Source organism: Dreissena polymorpha, chromosome 3 (assembly GCF_020536995.1).
Source record: "Dreissena polymorpha isolate Duluth1 chromosome 3, UMN_Dpol_1.0, whole genome shotgun sequence".
NCBI lineage: Eukaryota > Metazoa > Mollusca > Bivalvia > Myida > Dreissenidae > Dreissena > Dreissena polymorpha.
Window position 1 is genome coordinate 132,325,637 of NC_068357.1, and position 22,422 is coordinate 132,348,058.

The window sequence follows — 22,422 nt, forward strand, 5'->3', positions numbered from 1 at the left end:
ACTACCACCCTATAATCAGGGCTCGCGCTGTCGTTCGCCACTTGAGCCATTTTCGAAAATATTGAGAATTTGGCTCAGGAAAAATCCGATTTGCGAAAATACTAAAATCTCGTAAAATTTCATTGAAAACAGCCGCCATTTTAACCCGAAACTGGTTTTCTATATTTTTTTCTTTGTTTCAATGAAAGTATTCGCAATTTGAACAGTGAACGAAAACCGGTCTGCACCTGTATCGAGACATCGCTTGACCTTATTGTTATTGAAGTGCACATGGTAGCTGGCCAATCAAAACTGAGCTCGCTTACACATGAAATGACGTTGTTGAATGAAACGTAAAAATGGGTGGAGCTATAAATACCCAGTTAATATTGTCGTCTGCAAATTTGGCGTTTAGTTTAAACTTTAAACATACACATAAAAATGGTACTTGACTATGCATGTAAACATATTGTGGCAATGTTCAAGCACTTTGTGATCTGGAAAACCCTCAAATATTATTATTTTGTTACACAAACATATTACACATCTGTGTATTCCTTTTTCTATAATTAATATATTAAAATAGTCCTATTTGGATTCAAATTTTTAAACCACAGATCACAAAGTCTAAAGACTCCAACAAACCCATTGCAGTATATACTGAACAGTGGGTCTGGTAATGATGCTGCCACATACAACAGTATGTGTGTTTTCACCATCTTTACTTATAAAAATTGGGCTATTCTTTCTCTCTCTCCTCCTTAAAAAACAATACAAAGAATAACATACAATAACAACATCATATGAATGATATAAATTAATAATAAGTACAGTAACGTAACAAAAACATAGTAATCTAATACTATAAAACAACTCCAAGTTCTTTTGGATTAACTCATTCTTTTTCTTTCATTTATATTTTTGCATATAAACCATTATTGTTTACTTTTTCTTAAAAGTACAAAGTCAGCCGTGGGAAAATCTATTTTAAAACGGATTGACCTACTGGCAATCCTTAATAAGAAATTTCGGCCAATCAGCGCCATCGTTATATAAGCGCATCAACCAATTAAAACGCCGCTTTTTTAACCGCGTTAGGCCTATTCACTGTATAGCACTGCGTCTTTTTAACGCTTCATATAAAGGTTATATATTTTTAAACCAATAGATTTTTATTAAGGCACCGCACCAACACTGCAAAGTTTTATATTTATACCAATGGTACAGCCCAGTAAAATCGGGCTGTCCATTTTATGGCTGTTTTCGGCTTTTTATGCAGAGTTCTATGTTAAGCAGTGTGCTCGGGCAATGGTTTTTAACCGAAGTCCCGAGGGTAAATAACCCCATTAGTCAGTCGTCTGCAAACAAAATAGCGGCAGGTCACAAATGTCGTATTATAAGATTAAAAATGAAAATAAGCGTGACAATAAATTAATTATGTCCAAGCTGACTTTCGATCTAAATTAAAGAGTGATAATTAAATAATTAGTTATTTGTCGACAATGTTAAAACTTTCTGCCGAATTTCAATTGAAATAAAAAGGTGATCATTAATTTATTTGATCATTTTACTCACACAGTATGCTAACTAACAGCGGTGTATTTTAATCAAAGGAAAAATTAATTAAAGTATAGCATAATCGTACAGACTGAGGAGGCCATTGTCGAAACAACAAGAAGTCGCTACTTGTAGATATGAATGCGGTAGAAGAAGTTTTGGTCGAAAATAAATTTGTTTGAATAAACTTGCGGACATTTCTTTTTATGTCTTTACACTTCTTTATTGATGAATTCCGATGGGGATTGTTGTCGACAGTCCGGAGAGCAGGCAAGGGTAGGTGCGAACGAGGTCTTTTTTGCGGGTAGCAGTAGGTGTGACAGGGGGTCATTTTGCACTTCGTAATTGGCAGATGTTATTGAGTAATATGTGCCACGACGCTAATTGACATTTGAGACTCTAATTGACACTTGAGAACGTGAAGATATGCAATTGCATTTTGTGAGAATAAATATTGAACGTTCAACAGTGGTGTACTTCAACAACTGTATCCCTGTCTCCCATGCAACATTCAAATTAACCGGTAATGCCCATGCTTTTCCCGTGGAAAAATCGCACGATGTACACTAATTCTTATTTTCTCACGTTTTTCACGAAATGCAAGTGGACTGTAAATCTTTTGCTAGAAAATTACAAAATTGTCAGAAAAGTATAGTGCTATGCAACCCATGCTCCTAATCATAATGACCGTAAATGACGCTTCATATTTTGAATGCTTAATAAAGCCCCTCATTATTGGATTGTGCAATAGTAATATGGCGGTCATTTTCGGTCCGATTTGGTGGTTTTATTGTCTTTAAATATTTTTTCCATATTTTTGCATTAAAAAAACAGCCTGCGCGCTATACACGGGAGCCCGCTATACGTGGAAACCTACGGTAAACCTTTTGTGATTTATGTTTGTTAATGCAGTCAAAATGGATAAAAACACCATATTGTTTCTGTGCAAATTATTGGCTCGAAATGTACTGAAAATTTACTGAATTGTACAAGCAGCAACAGCCTAAAAAAAGCTAGGTTTAGGTATTGAGTTTGTTTTGTTATGCCCCCGGATCAAAAGATTGGGGGTATATTGTTTTTGGCCTGTCTGTCATTGTATGTGTCTGTATGTGTCTGTGTGTGTGTGTGTGTGTGTGTGTGTGTGTGTGTGTGTGTGTGTGTGTGCGTGCGTGTGCGTGTGTGTGTGTTTAACCTTCTTCATAACTTTATCGTGAACTGCAATTAATTATAGCTTGGGTGTGGATGCTGGATCTGATACCTGATATTGTTCGAGAGAGAGGGTTTGTTTGTTTTAGATTAAATATGCTCTGCTGTGAGAGAGTTGACATTTTCGGGCTGTTTTATGTTGTGAATGTTGATAAGTGTGTGTCTGCTTTGTGATTATGGACAAAAATTTTAGTTAGAATTTAGGCTTTAAAGAAGTAATCGGAAACCTTTTACTGTGGAATTATAGTTGAATTAAGACCAGCAATATTAAAATGACTTAATATTAAGTGTAAAAGTAAAAACTGCTTATTTTGGAATATAATAAAACTTGTGTTGAAATCAAAATAAAATACGATCTAAAATATTAATAAAGTGTTGTGTTATTAATGAACTCAATGTAGTGATTAAATTGAAATACAGTGCGAACAATTATTCTTCAAAAACAATTAGAAAAAAATCTCGCTACATTGAATTGGTCCCGCGAACCGGAAATATACTTAACCAGTGACAAAATTGTGTTCTATCTTCAATCTGGATTTTTAACTATACCAGTGACAGAATAAAAATATATTAAAGCGCCAGTGCGCAAAATCAAAGGACTAAGAGCGGATTATGCAAAATAAGGCTTAATGGCAGTGTGTGCAAAATCAAAGGACTAAAAGCAGAGTTTGCAAATAAAAGGACTAAAAGGAATTAAAGTAAAATTGGTTGGAATAGATCAAAATTAAATTTAAACGTGGAAAAATAAGAAATGTAAATTACCTACAGCTAGTAATTAACGTGTGGAAAAGACTAAAACGTGGACATTTGAAAGTTGTGTCGGTATCTAAAATTAAAACTACATATACTTGCATTAGCAATGGCAAATTTACAGTATATAAAGGGCTTGAGGACAAGGGCATTAAATGCTTTTAAAAAGGAACTAGACAATGGGTCACAATGTTTGGACACTGATGTATCAAATTGTGATAGAATAAAGGTAGCTGATGATATAAGTAAAAGTATTAAAAAGTTGGAATCATGCAGTGAGAAATTACAATTTCAGTCTGACAAAGTAGCAGAGACACTCGGGGATAAAGAACCCGAGTTGAAGGATGCAATCTTAAATGAAGATGCAACACTGCTTGATAAAGCAATGGACATTATTGCTGATCTTCAGTTTCTGAAGGAGAAACTGAACGCAGCTGAAAATAAAAAAGATGAGGCAATGGATGAAAATTTAGTGCAAAGGCTGTTCGAACACCAAATGAAATTGCAAGAGGAATTCTTTAGAAAACAAAGTGAAAATAGACAGGTGGCAAACAAAACTAACATCAAATTACCATAACTTGAAATAAGGTCGTTTAATGGCGAAAAGATCCCATGGATAGAATTTTGGGACTCTTTCGAAAGTGCTGTCCATACAAATGAGAATTTCAGAGATAGATAGATAGTTTAATTACTTAAAAAGCAAACTTGTTGGAGATGCTGAAAATGCAGTAGCTGGACTAACATTATCAAAAGAAAACTATTCAGTGGCTGTAAAAATTCTTAGGAAAGATTCGGCAACATGCAAGAAGATATTGACTTACATTACAATATGTTGATGGACATACGCCCTCCAAAGAATACAAATGAAGATCTTCGGTTATGTTTGGACACAATTGAAAAAAACATACGTAGTATGGAAGTATTAAATCAAAATGGAAATGGAAAGTGTTTGTTGCCATGATAAAGAAAAAATTACCACCAGAGGTATTACTTCAGTTAGAATTGTTGAAAGGTGCTGATAACAAGTGGTCGGTGCCAAAATTACGTGAATTGTTAAGACAGTACATCACAGTGCGCGAGCATACAGAAGAAAGTCTGAAGGACAATAAGGAAAGTGTTGCTTCTAAAATGTACAGAGAAAATCAAAGGAACGCCATGTATTCCAAGACTTATCTTTACCCTAACAAAATGGAATCCAATCAAACAAGTAATAAACTAGCACAGGCTCTTTAAGCAGCCCCTATATAAGCAAAGAAATGTCGATTCTGTGCTCGAGCTCATTGGAGTGATGAATGTGAGAAGTACAAAACAGTTGAAGAAAGAAAGACCGGCCTCAAGAAAAGTTGTTTCAAGTGTATAAAGGAGGGGCATTTGTCACACGAATGCAGAAATTTTAACAAAACATGTGTGTATTGTGGGGTAATTAATCATCATCACAGAGCTTTATGTCCACAGAAATTCCCCCCAAAGAGATAGAAAAATAAAAGAAAATGTAATGGTTTCAGAAGACATTAATGAATCCGAGACAGATGGTTGTGTAGAAGATGAAAGCGTCTTACTAGTTTCAGGTGAAATGGTTATTATGCAAACAGCGAAATAGACCATTGCAAATCCAAAGACAAAAATGGAAAAGGAAGTGCAAATACTACTAGACTCTGGGTCGCAGCAAACATATATGACCGATAAGAAGGCAAAGGAGCTTGGTCTTCAATATGGAAGGAGAACAAGAGATTAAATTAGTTACGTTTGGTAGTAACAAAAGCAAAGTACTAAAAACAAAGGTAGCAAAAATGAAACTCAAATTGCAGGATGGCAGTGAAATGCTTATAACTGCAAACATTGAGCCTACAATCTAAAATATTTATTTTAAAAAAAGCTTTGTATGATTGCTTTCAGTACATGTATAGATATTTGTCATTTATGTTCGTGTTTATTGTTTAAATCAATAAGTTATATAAGATAAACGGTAACGTGTGGTTGGTACAATATATACTTCTTGAACATATATTACATTTTTGAGTAAATGATTTGGCATAGGTGGAGAAACGAATTGTGAGGTTGGCATGGAACATGTATTGTTGATTTTTAGTAAATGATTGGTTCATGATTGGTTCATGTATGGTTGATTATATGTTCATGTTAAGGTTCATGGGGGGGATGAAATTCATTAAAACTTCGCTTTGGTTTATCTTCGTTCAATGTGGTACAATATGGTCAAACTATATATCATTTTAAAGCTTAAGACGGATAGAATAACATAAACACATTTTTGACATTCAATATTTGTGTGCTTTATTCATATCGTCGCTGTCGTTCTCAAACCTCGTACCTACAAAATGCCAACTTTTCAGGAGAGAGAAAAAACCGTCTCATTTTTTTATAACGATGTTTTAGAAATTGAAATTCTGTAAAAATACCAAACAAATGAAGCTGCAAAATACGGTATAAGCTGTAGACGCGTAAGTCATACTGATAAGTCATACTGACAGTCAGACATGGTAGCTACGATTTTTTGTCACCACAGTTTTGGCATTTTTAAGAGGTTCGACAATTCGTCCTGATAGGAAACCTCGTAGTTGCAAATAAAAAAATATATAAAAACGTTTTTGTCAAATTTGTCCAAACGAAACGACGTACCTATAGGTGAAATGGCGTCGCTACGACTTTTCGCCGGGAAAAAAGCAAACAATCATTCTACAACATTTTGTCACGTGGCTTTTTCAGGGGCTCTGATTGGCGTAGAGCTACGAGATATAGCACAAAACACGCGCCAGACTTAATATATTCGGAAAATACGAAAAAAATATTTTGAACATTTTGGAGCTACGAGGTTTGAGAACGACAGCGACGATATTTTGGTTTAAAACACTAATTTACAAAATCGCAATCTAAAGTTAGGACGGATATGCACTACCTAAAGTTGAATATATACAAAGCTATATACATATACAAGGTCAAGTTAGCAACATTTCACAGAAAATTATTGTCATAAAACAACAAATGAGTTTTTATTCAACTGCCTTTTTTGGATAAATTTCCTAAACAAAGTTCTAAAAATAACTAAAATGTAACTACTTTTTAAAAATCCAGGTATGGTGGATAATAAGAGTCACACTTTTATTTCAAAGACTTAACAATTTTGTTATTTACCTCTTAACCAAATTGCAAATTTTAAACCATCTTAAATTGAAATAGATTGCACTCATTGCAGACGACATATAAAATTGTAAAGGAATATAAAGAAAGTGGCAAACCGATTGATTTTATATTTCGATTCCTTCTACCCATTTTAAAAGCGTGGCCATTGCTGTGCTCCGTAGAAAAACGTGCAAAACAAATCGGTCGAAACCACGTGCAGTGGTGAGAAAACCGGGTATGTGTATACACATACCTGAGAAAACACATTCTTAATTTGACAGTTGGGTGGCAACTAGTAAAACAACTATTAACATTAATCAGCAAGAGATCGCACTAAATAACAGAAATGACCATGTAGAGATATCATCACTTACCCTATTTTAAATATTTTCCAGCTGAAAATTGTCCCCCACACGTCTTTTTTATTTGTATTGTTTTTCTGGAGCCGAAGTGCATCTCACAGAATATCCATCCAACTTCCGTTGTTTTCACTTTCGTTATTAAAAACTCTTTTAAAAGAATTATTTCTACTTTTAGATTGTTAAAGCGATGTATTATTATATATTATCAATAGAACAGTATACCGTGATGAATTGTACGGAGTTACGTATCGATCTTTCTGTCAGTCTGTAAGCGTACTATTTTATGCGCAATAATATAAGAACAGTGATTCGACAACGATTGTAAACATTGGTGAAGTGCTTCTGACAAAGTTATTCTTTTGAGTGTTTATGAGGTCTGATCGTGCAGTTTGCAAACATCAACTTAAAGATTACAATCCAATGTCATCGTCAACCGTTTGGAATGTCAATTAGGCGATGAGTGAGTTTTTAGCATGTTTCTTTCTATTTTATTAATTTAAAAATGGCTGCCCCCATGGTGATGAAATGACATGTGTTCGAGTTTTGATGTTTCTAGATATGTAAACTTTTTTTACTATTTAAGCGTAACTTGCCCTTGTCAATGTCGATATTAATCACTAGTTATATAATTTTCCGCCGAAATACGTGGAATAAACATGATTCCCATTTTTGAAAATAATGTATATTTTATTGTTAAAATCGCTTTGTATTTTGATTGATTTTGTGGATGTTATGATACGTTGATGTACAAAATTGGTAGCAGTTTGAAGGAAAAACATCCTTTAAAGCATATATGTATACATTTTCAATGTGGCACTCTTCCTTTAGTCAAATTTGAGTTCAATGCTAGGGGTCCCACATTTTTCAAAATGAAGCCTCTAGCTACATGAACCTTAAGTTCATGTATTGTTTTATGTATGTGTTGTTAAAGTGTACAGTGTTAGGTATAATGATATAGCTTTCAATCAAAAATTGGTTTTGACAATTTATGCTATGCTATGTAATGTTATGTTATGGTTTGGTTAGTATGAGTGGTATGTTATGTTATGTTGTGTTGATTGCTTATTGATTTTTCATCCTTTTTTTTGGCGGGAGTGTCGCAAACTGCGATTAATTATACTTTGGGTGTGGATGCTGGATCTGATACCTGATATTGTTCGAGAGAGAGGGTTTGTTTGTTTTAGATTAAATATGCTCTGTTGTGAGAGAGTTGACATTTTCGGGCTGTTATATGTTGTGAATGTTGATAAGTGTGTGTCTGCTTTGTGATTATGGACAAAAAATTTAGTTAGAATTTAGGCTTTAAAGAAGTAATCGGAAACCTTTTACTGTGGAATTATAGTTGAATTAAGACCAGCAATATTAAAATAACTAAATATTAAGTGTAAAAGTAAAAACTGCTTATTTTGGAATATAATTAAACTTGTGTTGAAATAAAAATAAAATACGATTTAAAATATTAATTAAGTGTTGTGTTATTAATGAACTCAATGTAGTGATTAAATTGAAATACAGTCAGAACAATTATTCTTCAAGAACAATTAACTAGGAAAATCTCGCTACACATTTATTGTATTCATCATTTGTTTCATTTTCAGGTGAGTCTGGTTTCTGCCATTTATATAATCACGAATATTTATCAAAATAAAAGTTCTGGCAGACCTTTTATATTGCTAACAAGAAATATCTTTAAAAAAGATATACAGCGTTGATTGTGGTTGCAGTTAATGAAAGGTAAAGACTTCAATGAATGAGATCAAAGATAGCGAATGTCTTTTTCTGTGCAGTTCTTAGCTGCAGCAAACGCAGTACGGGATGATTTGCGGAGTTTTCGCGGCTTATTTTACATCATAACATATTGCTGGTCATAAACGTATAGATACAAAACAGAAAACCAAAAGAAGAATGGAAGTGAAATAAAAACATATGAGTCAACCGGCCACACGCGAAGTATCCGTATATATTTTAAATATTTATACGCACGTTCTTCGAACAAACCTGTTTTAGTGGTTTGTCTAGTGTTGCTATTTGATTCGATTTTTAACAGTATCGAGAATCATTGCGCTTATGCTTAATTCATTAGTCAATATGATGGCATAATTCTTGTTAAATTAATTAAAAATAATATTTATCATGGTATTGTTGTAAAACACATTAAGAATACATTATTGACATACCATATGATATCGCTGGATATCTTCATTTAACATCAGTCTGGTCTAAAGAAAATTCCAGTTCACCTAGTTCACGCTATAGCGTCTTTATTATGTAACGCTTATTTTCCTGGCCGCGAACTCCGATCAGCACATAGGGTAGAGACGCAGCGATGACCTGTATGTAAACTCTGACATTCACACACAGTGGCCGCAAATTGACCCGATATTTCTCGCGAGTTGAAATGCAATGCATTAAAGTGAGTCTTCGCTTCCACTGCTCTCTATACTTTAACATGTTAACATGTTGACAGGAATATGGAAGTTAGTAATAAATATGAGAAAATAGCCTTTAAGTGCAAACGTTCTCGCGCTGAAAATCTTCTGAAAAAAAAGGTGGACGCACAAACTGTATTGATGTCGAGGTTGAGTGTAAAACTGTTCTATCTATTAAGCCTGTTCATTCGATATAAAATTGTTTCATGCTGAACACGCAGTAAAACAGTGTTACAAAGACGCGGACATGTTTCCAATGTTCTTGTCGTATTCTCAAATCAGCCAATGCAGTCAATGAAGTGTATTCATCTGTACTTGGCCGCGGGAAGTTTTATTTGAATTCTATTGGACGCAAACAAAGGTCAGGCTAAGGTGAAAAGCTGGCTTAATACAGCTTACGCCGAAAAACATCTGAATTTTTGTGGACGAATACCGTATTTTACCATGCATAGCGCGCAGTTTTTTACCTTCAAATTTCAAAATAAAAATTCAGTGCGCGTAATACATTGACACAACGCTTTCCTGGTTGCTGAATTGCAAAAAATCCATTTCGTGATCGTAAATCTTCACAATTGCCGCCATTTTTTTATTGCAGAAAACTACACCCTATAATGTTATAGACTGAAGGGGCCGTTGTCGAAACAACAAATAGCGGGAAACGGTAGGAATGAACGGGGTAGTAACAGTTTTGACAAAAATTAAAAGATGAACAAAATGTCTTTGTTGGTGTTTTCACACTTCTTCATTGATTGTTCATTTTAAAAAATCGAAGTATATCGATCCCCGCGTCGTCGTGGTATTGTTTGTTAAAGTTTTTGTTGTCATGAAAACTCGTCTTATTTGAAATGACGCTAATTATTTCCATCATATTTCTCAACTTCGCTTTTGCTTTATTTTGATAATTTAATCCAAAGTTTAATGTTAGCAATTCCGAAAATTGACACTCTATGTGAATTGACAGTTTGACGTCATCAAAGGAAAGCCGCTTCCTGTCTGAAGCAATAAAGCGACAAGTTTCTCGCCGACAAAATTGGCTTCCTTTGTCTAGCAATAAACATGCCGAACCAATCCTGTGTTTGTTCCTCAATGGCAATCGTCCAATTAAATAATAGCACATGCAAAGCTCCGCCTTCAAACCTTTTGCAGAGAACGGAGGTGGAGTTTAACTGTTTATTGAGCAAGTGTTTTACGTAAGTTGAATTCCGATTTGCCGAAATTACTCGGCCCTAAGCATTGAAACGACGAATACATTTATCAATGATTTTCTGATCTCTGCATTAATATGCTACCGTGCGAGTATACTACGTAGGTTACAAACCAACAATAGAGATATAGACTCGTTTTATTTTCTTTCAATAGAGACAAACAAATGATATTTGTCTAATTGCTTTACGCTGATAACGCCGATAACGCCAACTGTATGGAATAGAGCGTTCGGGTGTATTGTTTGTCTCACCATAAATTAATTAACTAGACGCAGTGAAGGCGCGAAATACCGGGTCAAAATGGATTTAATGGGAGCATCTCTTAATGGGGAAATATTTTAAGTCGATGAAAAAAATAAAATGGGATCCACGGAAGATTTGCGTAAAATTGGACATTGCGATGTTGCGGGTCTGCAGAAGACTATGTCATACGATTTTGTGAGCGGCATGTAATAAAAATCTTACACTGTTCAAATAAGAGGAATAGGTAATAGTGGTCGAATTTAACGCGCAGGGGTCTTGAAAAAACACGCACAGTGCGCAGCAATAAGGACATGTACGGTGTTCTTGAGAGAATAATCTTAAAAATTGTTGAAAATATAGTGCCCTGCAACCCATGCTCCTGATCGTATAAACGCTCCCTACTTTAAAACAAAATAATAAGCGCCCGAAAAACTTAGATTAAATGATTGCGCAATATAAGAATGGCGGCCATTTTCGGCCCAATTTTCAGGTTTTTGGTCTTGAATTCTTTTTTTTTCTCCATTTTGGCTTTAAAAAATCGCATGCGCGTTATACATGGGAGCGCGCTATACATGGTAAAATACGGTATGCATCAATAAATTTTCTAAAAGACTTCTGTCTTCGTTACTCATATCCATAAAACAATAGTTTTTAATATATGCACTTATTTTGTACTTACTAAAATCGCTTTGTCATTCATATTTTTTTAATGTATGTTATACATTCAATACCATTCGAAAAAAACAATACTGACACCAGGGCTATAGATAACAAGCGTATTTGCGTTATTACGCAATTAAAATGACAAAATCGTAATTAAATAAAAAAATAAATAGTACAAAAACACAAATTCAAATTAAGTAACGTAATTCCCGTAAAAAACCTTGCGTCTGCGTCATGAAACGCAATTCTTACGAACACTGGGCGTATTTTTATGCCCCTGGATCAGGGGTATATTGTTTTTGGCCTGTCTGTCTGTCATGCTGTCATTCTGTCCCAAAACTTTAACCTTGTTCATAATGTTTGCAATATTGAAGATAGCAACTTGATATTTGGCATGCATGTGAATCTTATGAAGCTGCACATTTTAAGTGGTGAAAGGTCAAGGTCATCCTTCAAGGTCAAAGGTCAAATATCTGGCTTCAAAGCGGAGTTGTAGGGGTCATTGAGTTTCTGACAAACACATCTCTTGTTTAGACTGGTTATTTTTTATACAAAAATGTATTGGATAGTTTATATGCCGTCCTATAAGGAAGTCTTTCCAGCGATTATCAATCTTTTGGGTATTATTGTAATTATTCGTAGACCCGTCCGATTTCTACTTTCATTTTCAAGGTATTCAACTCAAAATGACCCGAAAACGGGGTGCATCGCTTTGAACAGCCATTACTTCATTAATTGTGCAGCGATTTTCACGAACTCGGTCTTATTCAACGCAAAAATGCATGAACTTTGATCAGAAATTCAGTTATTGTTTGTTGTTATGTACATTTTTGTATAGGTACCTTTTTGAATTCCATTTGTATAAATAATATAGTAACTTTAGTAGATTTTTATTATATTACATATGTCATTCCCTAAATTACCCAACTGAGTTCAAAAACCGCGGGTGAAAAACCGAATTAAGCTCAAAAGTAGGGGGTGAAAATTTTTGCTAAAACTATTGAATTTACAAAAACCCAATTGTTGTCAAAAACAGGGGGTGAATTACCCAATATACCTCACAAGTTATCTATAGCCCTGTGACATAGTCACAAATATTAAAATAACTTTTAAATATACATATAAATGGAAAGCCCTACAGGTTATTTTATCTATTTATAATACATCAATATTTGATTGATTAAATACTTCTTATAGTTTACTGTAACGCTCCTCTTCAATGGTTGCAATACTATTTTTTGACTGCCAAGGGAGATTGATTTCACAAAAATTATGTCAGATCACAATGCTCAACTTCATGAAATTTGTAGATATCAAACAATATTATTTTTTGAATAAGTGAAGATATTACATAGAAGTAAGGTCATCATGTTTTGAGAGTTCTACTTCCATCATTCCATCCTTGTGGCATCGGAGATGCGGTTGTTACTTATTGAACGAAGTCGTCACATCCAAAACAAGAAACATTCGCATATCTCTTTGTGAATGCTCGCATTTCGGGCGGTAAACATTTAAAATTTCCGACATTTTTGACAATGTTACCGAACGATTGCATTAAAACACTGTATCACCGCATGTGTATTTGTCACTCTATATATTTCTAATATACAATTTGGTTGACATATTACTTTATGCTGGCATATTTTGTGGGTAAAAAACAACTAATTATCACCTTTTAATTTCAAACTATAGTCAGCAGAAAGGTGTAACATCATCAACATAGAACTAATTACTTAATTATCATCCTTTAATTCAGACCGATAGTCGGGAGATAGGTGTAAAGTGATCAGCTTAGAAATAATTTATTTATTGTTACGTTTCTTTTCATTTGTTTATCTTTAAATACGACGTTTGCCATCGGCCATTATATTGTTGGCAGCAATATCAACTTGTATTCCAAGTATACAGTGTCTGCGCATGAATGACCCAATATTATGTGTGAGCAAACTCAATGCTGATTGGCCAGCTACCACGTGGTCTTCAAAAACAATAAGGTCAAGTGATGTCTCATGCTCTAGTGCAGACCGGTTTTCGTTTATTGTTCAAATTGAGATTACTTTCATTGAAACGAAGAGAATATAGAAAACTATTCTGTATTTAAATGGCGGATGTGTTCAATGAAATTTTATGTGATTTTAGCCTTTTCGCAAATTAGATTTTTCTTAAGCCAAATTCTCAATTATATTTTCGCAAATGGTTCAAATGGCCAACAACAGCAGGAGCCCTGCACAGTACATGTGCATATTGACGTAAAGCGCCTATATAACAACACGAAAAATGTTCGTATTTAAAAACTTCAGGGTCGGCGGGGATATGCTAGGTAGGGTTGGGTTGCCCGAAACACAGAATTTATTTTGTTTGGCCTTACATACATAATTAGAGTCATGAGTTCTATGTAGTGAGAACTTACATTGCATGTACCAATGCTGAGGATTCCTTTAATTTTCAGAAATCAGAACACATGGTCCCTGCCCAAGAAAGCCTGAAAACATTCATAGGTAATCCAGTCTGCTGTGACATGGGCTGATATGCCTGCTTCAGAGGTAGGATATTTAACAAACCTCAATTTAATGGTTTTAATCAAATATTGTTAAACATCGATGTTTATTTAGTTCACAAATCAATAGTTAAAACCCTTGAAGTAGGGGAATGTTAAATGTTGTTTGTAGGGATTTGGTTTATAGGTCTCCTGGAAGTCATGTTAAGTATTTGTTCTTGCAAGACATGTTTCACCTGGCATCAATAACCAATCTGCTAATAGACATCCTCTAATTTCAAGTAACTCTGCTGGTATTTTGTAAATTCCTGCAATAAAAAACTTCAGTTTAAAAAAATCAGATTTTATTATCTTGGCTGTTTTTGGAGAAAACCCGAGGTATTGTCATAGCCATCTCTTATGCGGTGCTCTTGTTGAATAGTCTTATTGTCTTATTGAGGGAGTTGATTTTCTTGTAAGCATATCTTGTCATTCTTTTTTTATTTCAATTTGTCCTTGATTTAGATTCACTTTTCAGAACTATTATTCTCATGGCAGTGTTTTTTTTGCTCACCTGAGCACATAGATCTCATGGGGAGTTATTAGGGCACTGTGCTGTCCATCAGTCAGTCCATAAACTTTAAGCTCACCTGAGAAAAATGTGCTCATAGTGAGCTTTTGTGATCACGTTTGTCCATTATCCGTTGTCAACATTTACCTTTCCTTGTTTGTTGTTTTTCGTTCAAAGTGGGGTCTGGTATTGGGCGCCATTCCCAATGAAAAAAGTAAATATTTTCTTCCAAATGGGACCTACAAATTCTTAATGAAAGGTTCCTTGAAAAAGAATTAAATTTTTTTATATTTATTTCTCAACATTAAGTTCATCTTCAAAAATCTCTAAACTCGAAAGGATCAGGGTTTTGATATTTGGTGCGTCACATGGCATATTTTTCCTCTTCTTGGTTTCTTCAAATCACTCCTCTGGGATGAAAACTGAACATACTCCAAGGGTCATGATTTATATTGACTCGTACGGTAAATAACTTCAAAAGTTTTATTCCCTGAAATTGCAATGGTTAAGGGTTCAATATTTGGTTTGCAATATATGTTAAGGTCCCTAGTATCAATTTTGTGTATTTTACTAATTATGTTTTTAACCACATGTTTTCTGAGTCATTAAGATCAGCGCTTCCGTTAGTGGACGTCCGGGCGTAAATGACGCCCGAAAACGGCAGTCATACGTCCATTATGCAAATTGTGGAAGTCCCTCAGACCTCCGATATTTTGCTTGTACGCTATTTTCTAATACACAACACGTACAAATGTCAACAGTAAATTGGGTTATTCAGACTGTTAACTCCGCCTTAGAGCTACTGTTTTCGATGAATTTCACAGCGAGTGGCCAATATTGATTTTTCCAGCTGTCAATCAAAGTCTTCTTGGTAAGCGCATCAGCCAATCAGCGCTCAGGCAGCCGAATACACGCAGACCACACGTGAAGCTGTATACAATAGCATAAGTGACCTCTGCGTTACGATGTGTTTATTCACCAATCAAATATTTGAGTCAACACCTTCCCTGAGGAAGAATGACATAATATTGTACATGAAGTCCAATTTTCGCATGATTTTCATATGTACACGAAATACATAAGAAATGTTTATTTGTTGCTAGAATTTTCGTAACTTTCCGTGAATAATAAAATCTGGAAATGATTTCGGATAGCACATTTGTTTAAACGCATTTGAAAATAAGCAGTCTGCAAAATTAACCCATCACCTGATTGCCAATGCGATGAAATATCGGCTCTGGCGATAGAAAAATTGTCTATCAATCGCCTGATTGGCGATGAAAATAAAATCTGAAGACAGTTTGGAAATAAACCGCCAAATAATAAATTCATGATAATTCGTTCGCGTGCGTGATAATTTGAGAACGAATATAATATTCGGCATTCTGGAAATTTTTGTTAACGATTTTTCCCGGTATTTTATTTATTTGTGATTTGTTAGCAGATGGTACAGACATGAACTGCGACTGACGAAATATCTTCGCTAGTTTCCAAAAATCTTATAAGTCAAGTGTCCACATCATGAAGTATTTTAAGTGTCAATAAGCAAAGTAAAGTAGTGCAATAGCATATATGTTAACCAAATTATAATTAATTATTGGTCTTCATTTTCTGCAGTCAAACAATGTGCACAGATTATTCCATGTGTGCAAAACACATAAAAATTTTCGGACAGTTGTTTTCGGATACAGTATTTGTCGTCAATCATAATTTACATGTTAAATTTTAAATTCAGTTGTTGATTTGTCATAATTACTAAATATGAACAGTGCTCTATTTTCTCAAATCCCGTCACGTGATAAACGCATGTTCAATGGGAATTCTCCCATCCCACAATTTAACTTGCGTAAAATGGCGGACGTTTGTGGACGTCAATATTGCCCATATTTATGTCCCCAAATATAGTAGTGGGGGGCATATTGTTTTTGCCCTGTCTGTTGGTCTGTCTATTGGTCTGTCTGTTTGCGCCAACTTTAACATTTTGCAATAACTTTTGCTATATTGAAGATAGCAACTTCATATTTGGCATGCATGTGTATCTCATGAAGCTGCACATTTTGAGTGGTGAACGGTCAAGGTCAAGGTCATCCTTCAAGGTCAGAGGTCAAATATATATGGCCAAAATCGCTCATTTTATGAATACTTTTGCAATATTGAAGATAGCAACTTGATATTTGGCATGCATGTGTATCTCATGGAGCTGCACATTTTGAGTGGTGAAAGGTCAAGGTCATCCTTCAAGGTCAGAGGTCAAATATATTGGCCCATGTCCCCCACTATAGTAGTGGGGGACATATTGTTTTTGCCCTGTCTGTTTGTTGGTTTGTCTGTTTGCGCCAACTTAAACATTTTGCAATAACTTTTGCTATATTGAAGATAGCAACTTCATATTTGGCATGCATGTGTATCCCATGAAGCTGCACATTTTGAGTGGTGAAAGGTAAAGGTCACCCTTCAAGGTCAGAGGTCAAATATATATGGCCAAAATCGCTCATTTTATGAATACTTTTGCAATATTGAAGATAGCAACCTGATATTTGGCATGCATGTGTATCTCATGGAGCTGCACATTTTGAGTGGTGAAAGGTCAAGGTCATCCTTCAAGGTCAGAGGTCAAATATATGTGGCCCAAATCGCTTATTTTATGAATACTTTTGCAATATTGAAGATAGAAACTTGATATTTGGCATGCATGTGCATCTCATGGAGCTGCACATTTTGAGTGGTGAAAGGTCAAGGTCATCCTTCAAGGTCAGAGGTCAAATATATGTGGCCCAAATCGCTTATTTTATGAATACTTTTGCAATATTGAATATAGCAACTTGATATTTGGCATGCATGTGCATCTCATGGAGCTGCACATTTTGAGTGGTGAAAGGTCAAGGTCATCCTTCACAAGGTCAAGGTCATCCTTCAAAGTCAAACGTCATATAGGAGGACATTGTGTTTCACAAATGCATCTTGTTTGGTTTTGAAAATAGAAATTGTAATGATACTGGATTATCGGGTAATGGATAGAGTTGAAACATGTACCTATATTAAACTTCTGAAATAAAAGTGGGACTTCAAAATGTATGTCTGGGACATCCAAAATTTTAGGCTTGGAAGTCAGGACTTCCAACTTTTAATAGCTAACGGAAGCGCTATTACATTTAGATAAAAACTTGCATTATTACATCTTAAAATATATACATAAATGTATTAACAGGTCAGTTTCTACAGGTCTCAGATGAGGGACATAAGGTTTTTTGGCCTTTGGTATTATGTACATAAATAAAAGATCTGCGCTGTTTTAGTTCAAATGTTGTTAGACACAATGCATATATAAATGTGTCAACATGGAACATGTATTATTGCGAATATCATGTTTACAATCTAGTTACTTGCAACATGATTTTTAGCTCGGCTGTTTTCGGAGAAAACCCAAGGTATTGTCATAGCCAGCTCGTTGTGTTGTCCGCCGTCGGCGTTGTGCTAAAACCTTAACATTTTGTCAAGGTTTTGAACATTGGCTATAAAATTAGAGTGCTTTCAACTACAACTTTGAAACTTCAAATGTAGCTGCACCTTTATGAGTTCTAAATGACTCACCCTTATTTGGATCACTAGGTCAAAGGTCAAAGTCACTGTGACCTCTTTATAAAAAAAATAATCTGACAAGCTTTCATTTATTCAAAAATGCACCCGCAACCGAGTGTTGGCACCCGAGCGTTGGCACTCGTTATGCGGTGCTCTTGTTCAATTTTCTTTTAAATAGATAGCGCTCAACATCTTCCTTTTTATGGATTCTGTGTTATATGGCTGGCCAATGTGCCTTCCTATCTTATGAAATGTCATCAATATCAATTCTAGGTGTTCTGAGAATTTGTCTTCTGTTGCCAGCCACTGTTACAATAGCATACTGCTGCTTCCTGGCATTAAACCAAAGAAGATCAATAATTATCTCCAATCCTTAGCTATTTTTCAGTGACTACCTATATTTAGACAATACTTGTGTATAGATTCTCTGCTGCTACTCTATAGCACCTCTGATGGATGTATTGATTACAAATTATGTCTACATGAGGATTAAGTTTGAAGCTTATTGTTATTTGGTCTGCAGTTTTCTGAGCCTAGATGTATGTTTAGTATAGAGGAGTTAATTTGAAAGACTGGTTGATTCTCCTCTAAAAACAGCTTCATAACATATTCTTGACTTTTGTCATTGACTTATTACCTACTGAATTACATCTAACTGTCATTTATTTAGCCACATAAAATCAATCATTTGAAAATACGGCTGTAATTATTTGAGGAAACTTTTCAGTGCTTTGAATTGTATATTGAAACTTTTTCTCTCTCGGGAGCATTGAGATAAATCCAGTTTGGTCCAGATTATTTGCTGTTATCACATTCACGTTTGTGTACTGAGACAAACAATACCCCACTTGCCCAACATTCAAGGTCATTACGCTTGTCACCTTTCACAACATTGTCTACTGAATTTGCTTAATTTAACTGTCATGAAATGTGATAAATATGTTTAGCATAGTAACACATGATGCAATAAGGTACAGTACAGACACCGTGTTTTTAAACAAAAACGCCTGTCCGCAGTGTTCATTTTTCCCGATGTGTGACGTTTCGCGTGGTCGGACCCCGATGTTTAGCAAACACCCAAAATCGCCGCGATCGCACACTATTGTTAATGGGAACACCCGTGATCACCGCGATGCTGGGCAGCCACTGTAAACACCTATCTGCGAGGGTCATTCATGCGTTTTAAATGTACGTGTACAAAAGAAACTCATATACTACATCAGTGCTTTCCGCAGGATTTTTGTCAGGCGCCCGGGGCTTATAGGGGTGGTTCGGGAGGGGTGGCCCCTCCCGACGTTGATTTTTTTTAAATTTAAAGTGTCAATTCACGTTCTGTGGTGAGTTGTAACTCAAAGAAAAACAGCATCAAAATACATCATTTGGTGCGCTATGACTCTTCAAGAAAATCCCCCAGTCATTAAAAATATAATATTTTTATGCCCCCCTTCGAAGAAGAGGGGGTATATTGCTTTGCTCATGTCGGTCGGTCTGTCGGTCTGTCGGTCGGTCGGTCCGTCCACCAGGTGGTTGTCAGACAATAACTCAAGAACGCTTAGGCCTAGGATCATGAAACTTCATAGGTACATTGATCATGACTCATAGATGACCCCTATTGATTTTGAGGTCACTAGGTCAAAGGTCAAGGTCACTGTGACCCGAAATAGTAAAATGGTTTCCGGATGATAATTCAAGAGTGCTTATGCCTAGGATCATGAAACTTCATAGGTAGATTGATCATGACTAGCAGATGACCCCTATTGATTTTCAGGTCACTAGGTCAAAGGTCAAGGTCACGGTGACCCGAAATATTAAAATGGTTTCCGGATGATAATTCAAGAACCCTTATGCCTAGGATCATGAAACTTGATAGGTAGATTGATCATGACTAGCAGATGACCCCTATTGATTTTCAGGTCACTAGGTCAAAGGTCAAGGTCACGGTGACCCGAAATAGTAAAATGGTTTCCGGATGATAACTCAAGAACGCTTATGCCTAGGATCATGAAACTTGATAGGTACATTGATCATGACTGGCAGATGACCCCTATTGATTTTCAGGTCACTAGGTCAAAGGTCAAGGTCACAGTGACCCGAAATAGTAAAATGGTTTCCTGATGATAACTCAGGAAAGCTTATGCCTAGGATCATGAAACTTCATAGGTACATTGATCATGACTTGCAGATGACCCCTATTGATTTTCAGGTCACTAGATCAAAGGTCAAGGTCACAGTGACAAAAAACATATTTACAAAATGGCTGTCACTACAACTTAGAGCCCATATGGGGGGCATGCATGTTTTACAAACAGCCCTTGTTTTTATATTGTTTAATTGTTTTAAAACTTTCCCGTACAGATAGTAAAATCGCTACTCGAACGATTCCCCAATACATCTGTTTCAACCCGACTCTATTTCTGTATACTTACAAGTACTCAAGTTTCTATTAATTACCTGATAATCCCGTTGTTATAAATCACTTTCTGGTAAATATTTACGATAAAATCTCTCAATTATTTCTTTAACACAAACCTTGCCATTTTTCTATAGTATCAAATCAATTTTTAGTGACTATTTATAGATTTGATGAAATATTGCCTCTGAACATGCGTCAATCCCCTGACGTGTTGTGTGCTTGTTAAAACGATACAAGCGCGCATTTTCTATGCAAATGACGCGACGTTGTACATGCTGCAAATTTTCGCGCTCTTTTTAATTGAGAAAAAGATTCGACACAAAATAAATGTGTTAACGTTGTGGTAACATTTACATTCGGAAGTGTGTTTCGGATTAAAAAACGCGTTTATATCGTCTTACGGGAATGGGTTTCGGATTACAAATTTAATTATTCCCATTTGAGATTTCAACAAATATTAACAGCAATTGTTGCGTTATGAATTCAACGATAATTTGTTTAAACACTTTACAAGTCGAATAAATGTTTTGACGGAATTGTGCATGAAATTCACGTTGTCCATGAGGATTATGACCGGTTGCCATCATCAGTTTTTTAAGTATCGATTATCGGACGAAACATTTACAAGTGTGCGTAATTAATTCAACGAAAATTTGTTTAAGCGCATTACTAGTCCAATAAATGTCAGAAAAACGAAGTGAATCAGTTCTATAAATGGACATGATAAAATATACATGTACTGGAATTAAATTGTTATCCATAATTGTAACTGGGAGTTATTTGCACAACTTACTCGCTATAAGTACAGTAGACTCTGCCAATACCGGACTCTCTGAATACCGGAACTCTCCCGATTCCGGACGGTCGGGCCAGTCCCGTATTTTCTCCTTCTATTTCCTTGTTAAAAAATGTTGAATAAACCGAACTCTCTGAAAACCGGAAACCGGACGGGTATCTCCGTAAATTTGGTCATTTTCAACGTAAAATACATTGAGTATACCGGACGGTCTAAATTCTCAAGATGCCCGAGGCGTGAAAATAACAATACCCAGTCAGCACAGCGAGTGCGGTGTCACACATTTTGCTCGCGCAATTATCGATAATCGGATTAAACATAACATAAAGGTGTCAAGTCGTTACCGCGCTATGGGAGTCCGATTAAGTAATGTAAAACAAACTGTGAATGTCTATAATAGACTCGCGGTAACACCAAAAAGTGATTGACTCGATCGTTTTATAAATTATTTATTATCACCTATGATAAACAATTTAATTTAAAAAAATAATGCATGCCGTTGCGACGATCACTTTCTTGTGATCTTCTCGGTTATTTTAAAAGATCTTATAGCCATGTTTTTTACATAAAGGAGAAATGTGCTTTCAAGCAAAGAGTGATCTTGGACTTTTTCGTGAAATCGTAAACATCAAAAGTTAGTAGGTTTTGAGATTATGAATATCTTAAAAAACATCTTAAAAAATAATTATGACGCTGTTGTTTGCTAGTGTGTATGTTTAATGATAATAAATCGTGTATCTACAACAATCTTATTTGTGTCGTCACTCGCCTATATGACAAATGCCACGTACGTACATGTTTAAATCACCAGGCTCACTTTGGGATTAATCAGAACTAGTCGGTATGGAATATTTTTTGCTTTTAATTGATTAAAAACACATTTTTTAGGAATGCAATTAACATCATCAGTACCTGCGTACAGTTATCACATGGTACATGTAAATGTATATGGTTTGTTATATTTATATGTGATTCTGTACACAATGCATACCATGTATATTTCGGCAATATGCAAACTCTTGGTAAACCGGAACTCTCTGAAAACCGGACGATCA

At 35.3% G+C, this 22,422-nt stretch overlaps 1 protein-coding gene across 5 annotated transcripts in view; it reads left to right on the forward strand.

Annotated features, from left to right (window-relative positions):
* The window catches only part of LOC127871507 (trithorax group protein osa-like), a 116,516-nt gene that overhangs the window by 57,694 nt on the left and 36,400 nt on the right, over positions 1-22,422 (forward strand). For all 5 annotated transcript variants that reach the window (XM_052414496.1, XM_052414500.1, XM_052414497.1 and 2 more), the window contains one exon: positions 13,982-14,075. The gene's annotated coding sequence lies outside the window, so the exon portion shown is untranslated. The remainder of the gene's footprint in view (positions 1-13,981; positions 14,076-22,422) is intronic.